This window comes from Lepisosteus platostomus, chromosome 7, assembly GCF_059453375.1.
Source record: "Lepisosteus platostomus isolate fLepPlt1 chromosome 7, fLepPlt1.hap1, whole genome shotgun sequence".
NCBI classification, from domain to species: domain Eukaryota; kingdom Metazoa; phylum Chordata; class Actinopteri; order Semionotiformes; family Lepisosteidae; genus Lepisosteus; species Lepisosteus platostomus.
Genome location: NC_142617.1, coordinates 28,902,129 through 28,918,330, shown reverse-complemented (window position 1 = coordinate 28,918,330; position 16,202 = coordinate 28,902,129). Strand labels below are relative to the sequence as shown.

Here is a 16,202-nt window from a genome sequence, read left to right as displayed (position 1 = left end):
GCTCGGTAGCATGCAGCTGGTGATGTGCTGTGCTGATTTCACCACCCTCTGCAGTACTTTGCCCTCTAAGGAGGAGCGGCTCCCATACTAGGCAGTGATGCAGCCAGTCAGGATACTCTCAATAGTGCACCTGTGGAAGTTATGCGGGATACGTGTTGACATGCAGAAACTTCTTTAGTCTGCGAAGAAAGAATAGGCGCTGCCGTGCTGTCTTGGCTACGTGGCTGGTGTGGTGGGACCAGGTAAAGTCTTCTGTGATATTAACACCAAGGGATTTAAAACTGTTGAGCCTCTCTACTGCACACTCGCTGATGTACTGTAAATGGGTGCGTGGTCTGCCCACTGATGTTTTCTGTAGTCTACGACCAACTCCTTGGTGTAACTGGTGTTCAGAGAGAAGTTCTGCAAACTTAATGATGGAGTTTGTTTTGTTCTTGGCGACATAATCGTGAGTGAATAAGGAGTAGAGGAGAGGGCTGAGCACAGAGCCTTGGGGGGTGCCGATGTTCAGATTAAGGGTGGAGGATGATTTGGTGCCTACCCTTACCACCTGCAGTTGACCCATCAGAAAACAAGGAACTAATTTCAGAGAGGTGAGCTTAGTCCTAGGTCCCAGAGCTTGGTATCAAGCCTTGAGGGTACAATGGTGTTGAATGCTGAGCTGTAATCAACAAACAGCATTCTCACATACGTGCCTTTTTATCTAGGTGTGAGAGGGTAGTGTGTAGAGCAGTGATGGCATCCTCAGTTGACTTGTTCTGTCGGTATGCAAATTGCAGTGGGTCCAATGTGTCCAGCAGTGAAGAGAAGATGTGTGCTTTGATCAGCCACTCAAAGCACTTCATGATGACTGATCTGAGTGCAACAGAGCGGTAATCATTTAGACAGCTAACACTGGGTTTCTATGGGATTTTGAAGTAAAAGGGGAATGTGTATTGAGTAAAGAAAAGATTGAATTTGTCTGTGAAGACATCTGCCAGCTGGTATGTGCAAGCCATTAGAACATGGCCAGGGATAGCGTCGCAGCCAGGAGCTTTGTGTGGATTTGTCTTCCTAAAAACTTTATACATGTCAGCTCTGGAGACAGACAGTGGGTATTCCCCCTGGTTTACAATGATTTTCTTAGCTCGTTCTATGTAATGGACTTCGATCCGAGCATAGAATGAGTTTAGTTCATCAGGGAGAAAGGCGTCTTGTGTCGTATTTCTGGGTTACGCTTTTGTAGTCTGTGATGGTGCGAATTCTGTTCCACATATTCCATGTGTCTAGGTCAACATGATAGCATGGTTCTAGTTTCACTCAAAGTTATATTTAGCTGTTTTGATGGCTTTTCTAAGGTAAGATCTGGATTTTTTGTACACGTCCATGTCTCCAGAGTTAAAAGTGATTTGTTCTAGCTTTGATTTTAGCGCATATTTCACCCATGGTTTTTGATTTGGGTATGTGCGAACTCTAATCCTGGGGACAAGGCCTTCTATGCATTTATTGATATAGCTAGTAGCATAGTCCATGTACAGGTTAATGTTGTTCCCAGCAGTTTCACGAAAAATCTGCCAATCAGTGGTGGCAAAACAGTGACATAGACTACAACCTGATTCATCTGACCAGCACTGAGTGGTCCTTGTCAAGGGCTTCTCCTGCTTAAGTTTCTGCCTGTAGGCAGGAAGTAGCAGAATGGAGGTGTGATTGGATTTGCTGAAAGGAGGTCGGGGGAGGGCTTTGTAGCCATCCCGGAAGGGAGTGTAAACATTAATCAATATGTTTGTTATGTGCGTTGGGCAATTGATATGCTGATTCAGGTTAGGCATGGTTTTCTTCAGGTTCGCTCCATTGAAGTCCCCAACTGTGATGAATGTGCCCTCGGGTTATGAGTTCTCGTGTCTGTTTAGGTGTCCGAGTAGTTAATCCAGTGCTTTTGTGGTGTTTGCTCACGGTGGAATATACAGCGCTGTGTAGATAGAACAGGCGACATTTTATTGTCGGGTGTTCAAGATGCGGAGAGCATGACAATGAAATAGTCTCCATGTCTGTGCACCAAGAGTTATTAACCATGAAGGACACCCCTCCGCCCCTGATCTTCCCCAAGTCCATTGTCCTGTCCTGACGATGGATAGAAAAACCTCTTTGGGAGGATAGTGGTGTCCGGAATAGACGGGTCAAGCCAGGTTTTAGTAAACACTAGCATATTGCAGTTCTTAATGTCCCTTAAGCAAGCCTTGCTCTTCACTAATCCAGTTTGTTGTCAAGTGACTGAACATTAGCAAGAAGCTCGGAAGTGGAGGGCAATTGCTGCGTTGTCTCAGTCTAAACAAGACACCTGCCCAATTACCTCTCTTCCTGCGCTGCCGCTACTTTCGTCCAGGAACAGGTACAGCTAAGACTCCATAGTCCAGGTAGTCCAGGTAATCCATCATTATTTTTGGTGCAAATCTACTTATGCCGATAGACGATTAGATTTGTTAGTCATTTGTTAGTCATAGCTGATCACCAAACAAGCAGTACGTACAGTTAGCAGTACGGAAAACAACATAAAGTAGAGAAATAGACAGAAACAAACGGGAGCTCGTGGGACAGCAGCCTTCCCCGCCGGCGCCATCTTAGTTCACCAAGTACCTTTACTAGATAAGCTACTTGGGATCATATCAGATCTCAGATGTCAAGTGTAGTTAGATATGGTTAGTAAAGGGGTGGGAGGAACATCAGATTGTTGGTAATAATTTGCCAAAAGGTTCTTCAGAAGATGGACATGTGCTGTGGATCAGAGGATTTGGAGGGTTGCTTTAACCTCCAGGCAGTCATGCACATGTTCTAGGAGATCAGCACATGTGTCTAAATCTTACATCCTGTTTAAAGCCCTTCCGAATGTAAGACACACACCACATGTCCTGGATGTAACTGAAACATAAAACTGTAACTGTCCTAGATGTAACTGAAATATAAAATGGGTCTTGTGATCTAGTGATAATCACCACACTGGCTATAAATGATTGTGTTCGCTGAAAGCACAATTAGGTTAATGTGATAATTAGTACAATGCTTCACATCCCAAATTCAAGATAGCAGTGAGGTTGATCTGTGTATATTCAAATCAGGACTGCTTAGTTTTATAAAAATTGATGATTTTAAGAAAACAAAATACCAGTAAAAGGCTTATGGAAAGAGCTGAGGAAATGGTTGAAAATGAGAGAATTCTAAAAGTGAAAATTGCAAAGATATCACTTGTGTTTTGGATATCGTGGAAGTAGTCATCACCTGATCCATTAGGATTTGTCAATGCAAGGAGCTGTATGAACTGGCTTAGGAGCTGTGAAGTTCAAGTAGGTGAGATGCTAGCTGGAGAGGGTGGAGCAGTGTATTGGGCTTTGCCTCCCTGGTCCAGGGCTCTTGGCTATTTCTTCTCCTTGGCATATTATTTAGAATCACCAGGCCCACTTAGTTCTCAGCCAAATAGTAGTGTCTGTGCAATACTTATCTCTCCTTGAGAGGAAGGTTCCCACTCCTTCTTGACTTTGTGGAACCACAAAGGATAACAGTGCATCATTATTCAGAGATGTAGGCATGCAGACTTATTTATTAGCAAAAATCAGAGACTATGATTTACAGTGCTTAAGAAGGTGTCACGCCCCACACTCTCAATCGCAAATGGCATTGCATTCCCAGAACCACTGTTTCACAATCTCATTCCTAATTGAACCCATCACATTCCCACATGCACTAGATTCCACAAATTCTCACTCCCTAACCAATTATCCAACCACATCCTTTTCCTTTCAATATTTAAACTCCCCTCACACACCTACCCATGCTCACTATTGAGAAGCCTCTTGTAGTATTCTCCTGTGTGTGTTTCTAAGCCTTTTGACTGATCTCCTGTTGCTAAATCTTTGCTCCCGCCTTTTGACCCCTTCTTCTGGATTTTGTCTTTTGGATTGTCCCTTTGCTACTCTGCACTCTGTGGGATTCACAGTCACGCATAAGGATCCTCATATTCTACCAGTAGGTTCCCTGACAGAAGGTGCCATGCTTTGGTTGAGATATGGCTCCAAAAATCCTGATTGTCCGGCTGTTAATGATCTAATGGCGCTTGTAGGAGATTGGAGGTTTTGATTTGTTGTAAATTGAAACAGTGCATTGCAAGACTACTTGATGACTTTTAGAAACAAAACAGAATAATTTACACTCTCACACATACATTCTTAATACACAATATACAATGTATTGATATAACCAAAACAAGCCTAACAAGCAACAAATGTAATAAAATATATTGTTAGATATATTGGGGGTTGTGAAAAAACATGAATATCAGCAATTGAATGAGCAGCTTATTCAATAAGTAAAATAAATATTTGTAAATTGTAATTGATTTCTCCTGAATATACCCAGTTTGTATTATTAGAGGCACATTAATTCTTTGTTCTTCCAACTTCTTCTCACTCCTCTCTTTTGTGGTCAGACCTTCTTTCCTCTAATTTCCCCTCTTCTATTCCCTTTCCCCTTCTTTCTGGTCTTAATGTCATCTTACAGATGCAGCCATTCAAAACGAGCTGGGTATGCTGCGGTACAACGCAGTGGGCATATCGCATCAAAAGCTGTCATAACGCGTCATTTCGCGTCACACCGTGCCCTACCGTATGCAAATAAGATTATTATTATGTTAATAGTATCCAGAATCACTTTGTAAAACCACCAGGTGGAGCTAATAAAGTTTAACCTCTTATGTACAGCATTTGAGCTGTCACCAGAAAACAATCGGTTTCGAATCCCGACCACTGCTGAGGGACAATTCAATTAATAATTTAAGTTGTATACTCTTTAGACTTTTAAATTTAAACTGTGTTTTACAGCATGTTAATCATTAATCATTAATCATTAAAAAGTTGGTATATTTTATGAAAGCAAGATTGCTCAACCTACCACCTTTCTCATAAATATTTTAATTATGCAGAAAGATTTTATGCATCAAAGTCTTTACGAAAGATATTACTAATAGTATTAATAATGAATGACCTTGGACAAGCTGTAAACTCAAAGTATTACTCTGGTCCATTGAATCTCCCATTCAACATGCCTTTCACATGCTCATAAAATATATTAATTTAGGAACATAAGCATATAACTGTATGTAAACTGTACTGTATATGGCTGGTCTTGGTAGTTTAATGAAAAAATACACACCAGTATTCCATTTCTCCCTAAACATTTTAAGCATCAAAGTCTTACATGTGGTTATTTCGGAAATGTTTTTACGTGCTCCTTCTAACCATATTACTGTACGTTTATATACTTTTCTGTGAGTATTAAACTGTAGTATTCTGTGTAAATACATTTTGTCTCCAAATCAACCACCACGTGTATGAATCACAGCCCTGCCAAAAGATGCAAATTCCGCTGCAACCGATGAAACAACAGTGGCTGGGGGTTGAAAATACCTGTGAAACCGGTTTTTCACAATGTACTGTAGACACAGAGTGTTACACCAACCCATTAGCCTGTTAAAGCGATTCCATTGAGGAGCCGGGCGCGATAATTGTTTTGTTCTTTGATTTTCTGATCTGCAAGGCCATTTGGCTGCAGCGAATGTGAATTGCCAGATTGTGAAAAAATAAAAGTATTTTAATCAAGATTCCCTTATAAAATTAACGTGAAACAAAACAAAAACTAAAAATAAGATACAATCTACAGACATTCACAACATAAACATATCTTTAAAAAATTACATATATTGTTAAATTATTACTTTAAATATATACTTTAAGTTACTGAAACAGCCAGTTAATAAAATCGTTGCAATTTTGTTCTTGTTTGGAGCTGGGGATATTCTGACAACAATTGATTTAAAGACAATCTGTCAAAGTGCAATGAAATACAATATTACGGGGGTACCTTTAAAGCGGAGACAACGAAAATAAATTTAAGTTTATTATTAATTTGCTGGACAGAGAGGTGAACATTATTATGCAGAAGACAAAGATAACAATTTACGTTGCATTGCCAGATTGTGAATCAATAAAAATATTTAATTAAACACAGGTTTGTCATTTAAATGGAAATGGGAGTGACAGGAACTCTTAATCTAAATAAAAATAAAATAAATAAAACAGGTTTAGATAGTTAATAACCACTTTTTATGTGCGAAACACGGGTGATTTTTCTTCCTCCTGATCAGTTTAGAAATCTGTGTACGCTGTAAGGTTTTTACTTCCTAATTAAACTTTAAAAATACGCGTTTCGAATAGAAGCAGCATACTGTATGGTGTTTTGTTCCTGCTATGTAGAACAGATCAGCAAGTTTTTTTTTCTCCAATCAGAGGGGTGTCAGATGGTGTCAGCCAATCACCATTCTGAAGCCTACCATAATCTCTGGTATAGGGACACCCCAGAATTCTGTCGCATTTTCATTTTAGGAAATTATGAAACGCTCGGTTAAAAGGAGATTGTGCGTTATAGTGGACATAAAAACAAGAGTTCGCTGCTGCGTTATTGGAAACCCAATTTGAACACAAATCGCCGGCATTATATCCTAGAAGACACAGACCGGCGCCAGACCAGGAGAATGCCCGGAGCATAAAAAATGCAGATGAACTAGGGATTGGACAGTTTCCAAGTGCTTGTACAATCGATAGAAATGTTCAAATAAATGTGCAAAAGAAATTTAAAAATAATTTATTCCTTTATCATATTGGCTAGCTAATGTCCTCTCTTTGCTAGTTACCTGTGGCTGTGTTTCTGCATTGCGTAGCAACGAGTGACTATATTCTCATGGTGGAGGAGTGTAAACAGCTTAATTTCTGTTAAATAATTTTTTAAAATTAAAATTCATTCTATACAGTAATCGCATATTTGGGGACCGTTCATGTTGCAAAGGGAGTTTTTATGTCCGTTGCAGTTTTTTTGCAACATGAATGTAATTATATCATTATTAATTTCTTGAGATACGCGTTTCCATATTATATTCCCTTTTAATCAAATTCTAAAAGTATGCTTGTTGACTCCGGTATCACGTTAGTTAAAGACTTCGATGCTTAAAATGTTTAGGGAGAAATGGAATACTGGTGTGTATGTTTTCTTTAAAGTACCGAGACCAGCCATATACTGTATGTTTAAGTTCCAAAATGAATATCGTTTATGGCCTTCACACGCGTAGCAGTATGCTCCTATTCTTTTTATGCTCAGGCACTAAGATTTCCCTTCAGTGGTAAAATTCCATATAAATATTAAATACTACAACGGGCACAGTAAAGACGTTTACTGTAAATCTTTCTACGACAGACCAACAGAGCACGAGTGCCCCTGTCGGTCTACCAATCACGTACCGCGGTACCGTGCGTCATCGTGCGTCACAATGCGCGACGCCGTAGCCAATTACCTCCGGTACGTGTGTGTTCCGCGCACTTTGAATGGCTGCATCTGTATAGAGTGTTATTTTGGACACTCTTCTCAAAGCGCTTTACAGGTAATAGGGACTCCCCTCCACCACCACCAATGAACAGCATCCACTTGGATGATGCAAAGTGCGCACATCAGCTATCAGTGGGAAGGAGAACACAGTGATGAAGCCAGTTTTTAGATAGGAGGCCATGATTTGTAAAGGCCAATGGGATATTTGGCTAGGATGCTGGGGTTACAACCCTACTCTTATCGAAAAAATTTCAATGACCACAGAGAGTCAGGATCTTGGTTTTATGTCTCATCTGAAGGACAGCGTCTATTTTACAGTATAGTGTCCCCGTCATTATACTGGGGCATTAGGACCCACACAAACTACAGGGTGAGTGCCTCCTACTGGCCCCACTACCACCACTTCTAGCAACCTTTGCTTTTTCCAGGAGGTCTCCATCCAGGTACTGACCAGGCTCACACCTGCTTAGCTTCAGTGGGCTACAGAGTGATATAGCTACTGGCAAGATAAAACAGTATGGCTGCTTGTGAAATGGTACATGATATTGACTTATATATATATATTATTATTATCTATATTTTATAAGTTATTAGTATTATTACTTATTAGTATATTAACTTATAAAGAAGGACAAGCTTGTGACTTAGGAACACCTGTATACAAAATTATTAGTTTAGGATGCATCTGTGTACAAAATAAATAGTTTAGTGAAATCAGGTACCTTAAGTACGGGATCTTGACACAGCACCTGGATTAAATCTATAAGGGTTTTCTCAGTGTCAGGACTCCATCTACTGTAATTGTGATAGGGGAAGTAGACATGGTAAGGTCTGTGAGCATAACCACCCGTCTGCACACCTGGGGATGACAGTAGCAACCCACCAACCCTAAAAATACTCGTGCTTGTTTCTTGGTTTTGGGCTTAGGCCAGTTTTATACAGGTGTCACCTTATCCACTAGAGGTTGTATTAGACCACTCCAACCCAATACCCCAAAAATGTAATATTCATGAAGGCCATTTGATTCTCATTCTGAATTATCAATAAACTTGTGTCTCCTTTACTGTCCATGACAGCTTGATGGTGCTGTACATGTCCTTGCCATAAATAATAACATTATGTAAAAAAGCAGAAGCATATGAGGTGTGAGTTCTCCCAATTTTATTCCCATGAGTCACTGGAATGTCAGAGAGGCACCATGAAAACTAGAAAGAACCATGATATAATGATAAAGTCCTGTGGGATTCATGAAAACTGTTTTTTTTTTATTTAGGCTTTTATGACAAAGATATCTGCTAATATCCCTTGGTTAAATTTAAGGTGGAGAGGTGTTTTGGCTCTCCCCAGCTTTTCAGTAGGCTCATCCATATGGGGCAGTTGATACAGGTTGAAATTTGAGATGTCATTCAATTTTCTAAAGTAATTACACAACTGCCCAACAAAAACTTTTTGGGGCTTTAATTATTTTCTTCTTGGCATCTGGAACTCAATATGGTTGGTGTTTCTTAGACTACCACACCAGGAGGGTTAAGGATCTCATGCACATCCGGGAATGAGGTCTAGAGTGATCTGAATTGAATCTGCAAGAAGTAAGCACCGGTCTACCTTGCAATTCATGTTCCACTTCTTTCTATATTTTTAGTTCATGCAGAAGATTTGGTGTTTCTTTTGCTTATCTGCTTGGTATATTTTATAATTTACCTGACCTACCTGTTCTATGGCCTGTGTCATTTGGCATAAAGTTTGCTTTCAGTAGTAGGCAGCAAAACTGGCACTTTGTACCTAGAATTAAATTATCTCTCCCTTGCCTTTTGATTGTAATACAGTAAATCTTTTGATGTTATTGTGCTCTCTTGGGATGCTTATTGACAATCAGTGTAACCCTTACAATATTGTCCTATATCTGGACCACTTAATCTAAGAGATTGTTTGTGGGTATTCACAGAGTTCCCCATTTCTCTTTTCTGATAATAAATCAAAGCACTTTACAGATAATGGGGACTCACCACACATCTATGCTCGCCATACATCAGCTATCAGTGGGGAGGAGAACAAAGTGATGAAGCCAATTCATAGATGGGGATAATTAGGAGGCTTTAATTGGTAAAGGCCAATGGGAAATTTGGCTTAAATGTCTCATCCAAAAGACAGTGCCTTTTTTACAGTAGTAATCCACACAGGCTGCAGGGTGAGTACCCCCTACTGACCCCATTAACCAGCAGCAATCTTAGTTTATCCCAGGACTCTCCAATCTAGATGCTGACCAGGCTTACACCTGCTTAGCTTCAGAAGGTTGCCAATTGTTGCCAATTGAGTTGCAGATATATAGCTGCTGGATATGCTGCAATATCCAGTATTCCCCCTGTTTTTTTTTCCTGAACAGTAACTCAATAGGTGTATATCCCACAGATGTTTGAGAAATGTCTCTTAAAACAAACATGAAAAAATGATTCCAATCTTTCTTTTCTTCACTACTTTCATTAGCACTCCCTTTAAGTTTTGGTTTAATTGCTCTACCAATCCATCCTTCTGTAGATGGTACACTGAAGTGTGCAAGAGATTGAAGAGCGCCTTGATCAGTCAAATTTTTTTTCAGGATTCCTACTCTTGAGAAGAGTCCTACTAGCACTTTTATTAGAGTTTTGTTGGCAGCATTTTTTTCACAGGGAATACCTCCAAATAGCAAGTGGCATAGTCCACAACTACTAAAACGTATTCATGTTCCAGGGCTCACTGGTCTGGTTAAGTCCATAGAGATGCATTCAAATATACTACTTAGTATAGCAAATCATAACTTTTTTTTCCAATTTCCTTTTATACAGATGCAGCCATTCAAAATGCGCGGTAAAAACCCGCGGCACGGTAACCTACCCACAAGCCACCGCGGGGCACCGGAGGGTACCGCAGGGCAAGTGATTGGCTGGCCAAAATGACCGACAGGGGCACTCGTGGTGCATTGGTTGGTAGTGCAAAGATTTAATCATTTAATGTCTTTACTGTGCACATTTTAATCCGCTTAGTTTTGAATATTTATATGGATTTTACCACTAAAGGGAAATTTTAGTAGCTGAGCATAAAAAGAAGAGGAGCATAACGCATCTGAAGGTCATAAACGATATTAATTTAAAACATTACTGTATGTATGTAAACTGTACTGTGTATGGCTGGTCTTGGTAGTTTAAAGAAAAAATACACACCAGTCTTCCATTTCTCCCTAAACATTTTAAGCATGAAAGTTTTATGAAACGGTACCCAAATATGCGATTGCTGTATAGAATGAATTTTAATTAAAAAAAAATATTTAACACGAACATTAAGCTGCTTACATCTTCCGCCTGAGAACAGTCACCCGTTGCTACCCAACGCAGAATGGTGATTGGCTGACACCATCTGACACCCCTCTGATTGGAGAAAAAAGACGTGCTGGTTTGCTATACCAGGAAGAGGATTTCTTTCAATTCTAAACGTGTATTTTAAAAGTTTAAGAAGTAAAAACCTTACAGCGTACACAGATTTCTAAACTGATCAGGATCGTTATCTTTGTCTTATGCATAATAATGTTCACCGCTCTGTCCAGCAAATTAATAATAAACTTTATTTTATATAGCTTTTTAAACGAATAAGTAATTAGATTGCTCATAAACCTAATCACTTGCTTTTTCTTTTTATTTAGGCTCAGATTTCAACTATAGATCGTATTATTAATAACCATAATAACAACCAACCAACAAAAACAACCATATAAACATAATACCAACCAAAAACATAGATAACAACCACAATACAAAATCAAATAATCAAACCATTTTACACTCGCAAAGTCCTCCAATTATCATAATCCCGCCCCTTATGCAAAACCAAACCTTCCTCCCATCCCAGTTTATCCTGTTTATCATAAACAAAATCCACCTCAATTTTCAACATAAAGCATTACACAAAATCAATACCTCAACACTCCATACTCAACAACGATAATTCACAAACAGCCAGAACATGTAACTACACATTCCCAAACATACCCAAACATAGCCCCGCCCCTTATGCAAAACCAACATCCCTCCCCTGTTCTCTCTCTCCCCTGGCGGTTGTAATTGTTTTTATTTTCAAATAAATTTTAGCAAAGTCATGTATTTTAAAAATCTTAAGATTTTTCTATTTATGTCTTTATTTAGTGGTTTCATTAGTGACAAAGGCTAAACTTTCTTGGAAAAATGTCTTTTATGTAAACCATGTTTGCTATTAATTCATTCAGGGCTAAAATATGTTCATTGTCTTCTAATGAAAGAAGGGTTCCTTTCGCCGTAGTCGGGAGCCTAGCCTTTAACTAGTAAGTACTGTATTTACTGGGTTTTTGAGGGGGGTGTCTTTCGTTGGAAATCTCGCCTCCTACTTTGAAAATACCCGTGAAACCGGTTCAATTCGTCACAGCCAGCACTCCTGCAGAGAGTTGGGTTGTACTTGCAGTGTATACAGTACACGCGTTATGCTCTTCGTTAATGTCTGTGAAGTTTTATTTAATCTCTGAGCCATACTGATTCTTCTGGAAGCCAGTTTCCGCCAGGGAGTAAAAAAAAAAAACACACTATGGTATTCTCTCCAATGCAGTGCAGTTAAAAACATACCTCTGATGCTGCTCCTAAATGAATATCGTTTATGACCATCAGAAGCTTTATGCTCCTTTTCTTTTTTCCAGTGGATTGAACAGGGGGAGGCATTTCATGATGTACTTTTCACTGATGAAACAACAGTGGCTCTGGAACAGTTTTCAACCAAGTCGTTTTATAAAAAGGGGAGATATGTACACGTTACTGAAGCTAAAAGTTTAGCCTTTGTCACTAATGTAAACACTAAATAAAGACATATAGAAATCCCATTTTTAGGATCAGAGTCTTACATTTCGAAAACGTTTGTACGTGCTCCTTCTTACCATGTTACTGTTTACCGTTACTGACCATATTAAGTTTAAGTGCCTGTGGGCACTTTTCCTGTCCGTGGGGGGTGGACCGTCTTTCATTAGAAGGTTAGTCTGTTCTACTCTGAGAATGTAGAGGCGGTGGGAAGTGCCCGCGGTCATTTAATTAGTATTAAAATCTTAGTTATCTTTCTAGTTCACAGGTTTGCATGCATAATTTAATTTCGAAAGCCACTGAGACATCAGGTACTACTGTTGTATTTATGAAAAAGAAACAAAACAAAAAACATACTAACAACTGTGCCATCCTACTCCTTAGTTAATACATTTTATTCATAAACAGTTAACATTGTTAGCAAAATATTTTGAATTATATTTAACCCTATTTTTTCTTTAGTTTTGTATTTAACTTATTATATGCTAGTCAGACTTAATGTATATTAATGTATATTTGAACAATGAAAATATATTTTTACAAGATTTTACATTAAGCACTTAAAATTAATATGGTTAATAATAGTAAACTGTAACATGCTGTTACAAGATCGGTTAACTGCGAAGAAAATCCTTTCAGAGAAAATGTTTCAGGTGTGAAGAACAAACCTGTTCCCACACACCCTGCCCCCACTACCATTAGAATATACACAAACATTTTAGCGTTTCATTCTGAGCAGAAGACCCTCACACCTGAAGAGTGCTGGCTGTGACGAATTAAACCGGTTTTACAGGTTTCAATCACAGATTGGGACTCAGTAAAGTAACACACAGCGCCACTGGATTTGATAATACTGTACCTAACCAAAATCCGCAATATGGAAACAGAACCTAATTGTTGATAGATGATGTACTCGTAACATTTTTTCAAGACGAACTACAACATTTAAAAAATGACTTGTATGTACTTGATATCTCTAATCAATCCACGGGTTCCAGCACAAAACGAAACTAAAACGCATACCGTTTCGCGCTTCTTATTAGTTGCTCAAAAGTAATTTGACCGTATGAAATGCATAATATAAACCTAGAAACATATACGTGAGCAGTACTTAAGCACTGTAGTATCGGTGTTAAGACATACGTCTCAAATACTGTAAATCAAGTTAAAAATATCTCAAGACCGATTCTGGTCGTAATGAAACCATGTTTCGTGTATGTTTTCTTTTTCATCTTGAAATAACTCATTTCTAAATACCTTTTTCACTGTTAACATCTTGTAGCAACTTTGCGACAAAATATACACTCTGACAGTTCATCCTGCTACCAACATTAAATAAAACAAATCTTAAGATTTCTATATTTATGTCTTTATTTAGTGGTTTCATTCGAAGCTTACAATGTTTAGGGAGAAATGGAATACTGGTGTGTATTTTTTTCTTTAAAGTACCGAGACCAGCCATATACTGTATGTTTATGTTAAGATTTCCCTTCAGTGGTAAAATTAGATATGAATATTCAATACCTAAACGGGCACAGTTAAGACATTAAATATACATATACATATTGTATACAGTACAGTTTGCATACGGTAATATGTTTATGTTATGCGATTAAAAAATAAATAAATAAAACTGAAAGGTCCAGCACCAGCTGGATTCGAACACACAACCTGCCAGTTGGTAATCACGCACGTAGACCAGTAGGCTACAAGACAGCTCGCATAAGCAGGCAGGCGAAACAGCCCTGCCGCAGTACACGGATATAATCATACCGTTATTAAATTCTTGAGATACGCGATTCCATATTATATTCCCTTTTAATCAAATTCTAAAAGTATGCTTGTTGACTCCGGTATCACGTTAGTTAAAGACTTCAAAGCTTACAATGTTTAGGGAGAAATGGAATACTGGTGTGTATTTTTTTCTTTTCATGATAGGTGTCGCATTTTAAATCATTTTCGTAGTTAGAAATTATGAAACGCCCTGTTAAAAGCAAGGAAGTTTTTATGCCCGTTGAAGTAAAACAAAATGCCTGACAAAGTATGGCTTGGACAGATTCCAAGTGCTTGTACAAATGTGCTAAAGAAATTATACTTTGAGTATACAGCTTGTCCAAAGTCATCCATTATTAATACTATTAGTAATATCTTCAGTAAAGGCTTTGATGCATAAATATTTCTGATAAAGGTAGGTTGTGTACTTTTGTCCAACTGAGCAATCTTGCTTTCATAAAATATACCAACATTTGAATGACTGATGATTAACATGCTGTAATACACAGTTCAAAATTAAAGGCTCGAATGCTGTACATGAGAGGTTAAGCTCCCCCTGGCGGTTTTACAAGGCGACGCCGGATAGCTAGTCACGTGACACACGTGATACCGCGTGATACCCCGGTGGGCGTGTCGCGGTATGCCGTGAAATACCTCACCCATTTTGAATGGCTGCATCTGTATATATATATTTTAAAATTTTCTAGTATATCATTCATATCCCCCAAACTATTTCCATTGCTTGCACAAAGGTTATTCAAGCTAGTTGGTCAATGTATATACTGTATATATAAAGACATCAATATGCTTACAAGATTATCACATCATCCAAAGTTCATATATATCAATTTACAAAATGAATATTCTAGTACCAATTTCAATTTGATTTCAAATCAATCATTCTCTAACATCACCATCATTAATGCAAGAATGAAAAAATACGGCATTTAAAACATTTAATACAAATTTTAAGAAACATAATTTAATAAAATATGTAGCTTAATTCAATTCACACATCTTTTCAATCATACATACAGTATGTTAGATACAACTGGGCACCATATATTTTTTTTTAAATATGGTTGGTTGTCCCTTTACATCGGACATTTTTTTAAATGTACAATATGACAAAAAGTAATTCCATCATTGTCTTACAGAGATGAAATCTCTGTTTTCCAATACACACGTACCTCTTTTTACTAATCTTATTTTTAATCAAATTTGATACAACGGAGCACTTGAATTATTACCCACATTTTGGATAACGAAAGCCAGCTTTCAAACTAGGAAGAAACAACAGCAAAGCAAAATTCGGAAACCTCCCCCAAATGTAGAAAGTGAAGAGGAAGGAGTCATACAACTAGTTTCATATCAAGTGTACGCATCACATTTTACTAACTTGTGTGCATGAAAGCTAGTACAGAGCCTATGCGGCAACACTAGAGCCACACATGATATAGTTTACCAAGTCTTGCTTCATGCATTGCTCACTGTTGTGTGTGTTCTTACTTTTTCTAAGAATATTTGTAGTTTTGACTTCATTAGGGGCCCTAAAAGTGTTAAGAAAATCTTTAAGAAATGGAGGAAGATTTGGAAATCAACGATTCTGCAACAGTGGAGTTATACAAGAGCGGTGGCTCTTCACCCTTGCCTCTTGTGTAATCACCTCAACCTCAACAATGACTTACAGTACCTGTTGCCATCCTCCATCCTTCGTCCTCAATGCAGCAATTTGCTGCCTTCACTACCTCACGGTAAGTTACGAGTTAACAAGTAAACAATCTCTTAACATTTAAAACACAAAGTTTTTGTTTATTATTAGATATGATATTTCCAGAGGTGCTTCAGTACAGTGCCTAGAGAATTTTCACTGGCCAAAGAAGGTACTGTAGATAGGTGACATTTCTGTTGTGTTAGATGTTAGTCAAATCATTAACTTTGTTTAAAGTACTTTTGTAGTACTTCTTTAAATACACTTAATATGCAATATGAATATGGAATCATGTAACTAAAGGGAAATTTTGGTATCTGAAAATAACAATGTGTTTCTGAACATCATTAACAGTTTATGGATATAAATATTACATATTTACATAGTTGGTAGTGGTAGCATATTCCACTTTTTATAAACAGCTGAATCAAATTCTTTAACTCATTCACTTGTGGTTATTTTGGAAAAAA

The 16,202-nt window shown here is 38.1% G+C and overlaps 1 pseudogene; it reads left to right on the top strand.

The window, feature by feature from the left end:
- The window catches only part of LOC148658496 (fatty acyl-CoA hydrolase precursor, medium chain-like), a 69,755-nt pseudogene extending 65,154 nt beyond the window's left edge, over nucleotides 1-4,601 (top strand).
- Nucleotides 4,602-16,202: the final 11,601 nt, after the last annotated feature.